This window comes from Silene latifolia, chromosome X, assembly GCF_048544455.1.
Source record: "Silene latifolia isolate original U9 population chromosome X, ASM4854445v1, whole genome shotgun sequence".
NCBI classification, from domain to species: Eukaryota; Viridiplantae; Streptophyta; class Magnoliopsida; order Caryophyllales; family Caryophyllaceae; genus Silene; species Silene latifolia.
In genome coordinates this window covers 98,640,143-98,642,713 of record NC_133537.1, presented here as the reverse complement: position 1 = coordinate 98,642,713, position 2,571 = coordinate 98,640,143, and the positions used below count along the sequence as shown (strand labels likewise).

The 2,571-nt window shown below is 35.2% G+C and overlaps 1 long non-coding RNA gene across 1 annotated transcript; it reads right to left on the bottom strand.

Moving 5' to 3' along the window:
- Positions 1 to 801: 801 nt before the first annotated feature.
- LOC141621513 (uncharacterized) lies at positions 802 to 2,233 on the bottom strand. The gene is made up of 3 exons (XR_012532405.1): positions 2,198 to 2,233; positions 1,684 to 1,770; positions 802 to 1,024 (listed from the first exon to the last, which is right to left on the bottom strand). It is a non-coding gene; the product is annotated as an uncharacterized LOC141621513 (long non-coding RNA).
- Between the last annotated feature and the right edge of the window lie 338 nt (positions 2,234 to 2,571).

Sequence of the window (2,571 nt, the reverse complement as noted above, 5' to 3'; positions counted from 1 at the left end):
CTCTTAATAAAATTAATATTATGAATACTAGTACAATATTAATTTAGCATAAAAATGACCCAAAATAAATTGGTTTTTGGTCTCCTAAAAACCTAATTAAGAGAGGAGAAAAGGAAGTTTTTATCTTTCTAAAAATTCTTAATTTTTGATAAATGAATGAATGAATAATAATCACAAGTGAGTATATTAGTGAATATTAGGCAAAAAATAAGAAGAAAAACCACAATGGTTTTCTTCCCAAAACCGGGTGGGAGAGGAGGAACAAGGGAGTCAATGCATGCTCATGGTTGCCTTCACAAGAACAAGTAGGCATGCAAGTCTAGTATTAGGTAAACAAGATTATGTTTACCACTAATACAATTAACCTAATATTTTCCTAATCCTCTCCAATATTTCGGTCAAGAGGATAAAATGGACTCCATTTTATCTTTGTCAAAATGTCAATTTGTCATATGTCACATGTCACATCACTAGTACAGAAATGGCTTTTGGCTACGGTTAAAAACGACATTTGGCTACGGTTTCTCGACCGTAGTAAATCGGGGCGTTGCCTTAGATCAAATAGTTATGGTTACGGTCAGGAACCGTAGCCAAAAGTGACTTTTGGCTACGGTTATTAATAGGAACCGTAGCCTAAAGCAACTTATGGCTACGGTTATTAAGATTTAACCGTAGCCATAAGTCACTTTAGGCTACGGTTTTCTTTTAACAACCGTAGCTGTTTCTCAATTAAAATTTTTTTTAAAAAAAAAAATATTTACAAAAATATGTTTATTATAAATGTAAATTCTTTAATTAAGATAATAATAATTAATTACAATACCAATGTTTAACATACAATTAGCATTACAAATCAACATCAGTATCGAGTTCTCATAATATTCTACCTCACAACTAAGCAGCTTCCTTCTTGTGCTTCTCTTTCCCGAGCTTCTTCTCCTCTTTGCATTTTCTCTCTTCCTCTGCATGTTCTCTTTCAATCCTCTCCCGCTCTTCTCTCCTCTGCCTCATGCCTCTCCCTCGCCTGAGCAACAAATAAATGGGAGTGGATAAGTCAGGCAGAAAAAACAATTTCACGTAACATGATGGCCCTATTTCAGTCTTAAGCCAGTTACAACGAACCTGCATCAACATTCTAATGCAACAGCCAGCAGGTGTGTGACATACACACCAAAAATTAGCTTCCAGATGAGCACAAAAGAAAACATTCTAAACCAACCAAATACAAAAAATGTCATTAATTCACTTCTCCCTCAATCCGGAACAAACTCTAATCACCCGACTATTGCCCTCCACTCTGCCTTCTAGCCATTTTTAATGCAGACAAACCGCAGCAAACTCTAATAACCCGACAAAACAATGATGAAACAAGAATTATTCAAAGGTTTAAACAATTGACACATTTATATACTATTGTTTTTTTAATAAATTAGCCGGCGACAGTAAGAGAAGCAGAAGTACAATTTTACATGAAAGCATATCAAAATGAACTACAATTTTACATCTGGTACTCATTAAAGCATTATGAAAAGCCAGCCAATCCAAAATAAGTGCTGCTTCCGAAAGTTGTCATGGTAAAGGGTAAAAGGTACAGGAGTAAGGATTCAAGAGTCTGTGGTCATTTTATGCTCAAGACACTACACTGAACAAAAAAATAAAAGCCCTTTTTTTGCAAAAACTTACTTTACAATTGATATCATGGCCGCTGCCCGCATGATGTTGTATGCCGGAATATATTCGCTTACTATTCCAAATTCCCTTGCATATTAGCTGGCAGTAAACACATGATGTAAAAAAGTATAATTAATATCCATCTGATAACTAGTGTATACCTGTATACATGTGATAGCAGGACAATTGTTAGTAGTACAAGTGAGATAATTGAGGGATTTATGGTCGAATTTCAAGAGAAAAGTAGGGTGAGCAGCATTTGAATATCGCAAAAGTTAATACCAGTAAATTTCAGTATAATTTAATATGCTCAAGTAGTCGACAATAAAACATTAATGCCGCATTCCACGAGTTCACTAATCAGCAAACAGTCAGAAAAGAAACCACAATTACCCCATGTTCAAAATGATCTAGCTGCATATTCAGTATAATGTAATATGCTCAAATTAGGTTCTAGAATCCCAAATTAAAATTCAATAGTATTCTCTGGAGAGATGGATTTGTACATTTTGAATAGAACTATTACCTGCATATTCAGTGAATTGCAGCCACCAAGACTATTACCTGCATTTTCAATAGCAAAGCAAGGGAAGGATACAAATTAAAACCAAAACTATTTTCTAGGATAGAGGGATTATAAATCAAAAGATAAATTTCATAGACCCCTACGATACTTGGATAATCAATGAACTTTGACTCACAGTAGATGATCTTGAAATGGAAATTGGCCGGCTTTGAGCTCTACTACTATGTACTAGGTTGGCAGCGGCTGGCTTATATCATCCAATGATGAAAAAAGAGGGGTCTCCGGAGGAGTTAATAACCTTCCAATTGAAGAGGTAAACACGATGTTAGAACTACCGGCCGCCTGAAACTTTAATACAAAGCACGATACCCAAC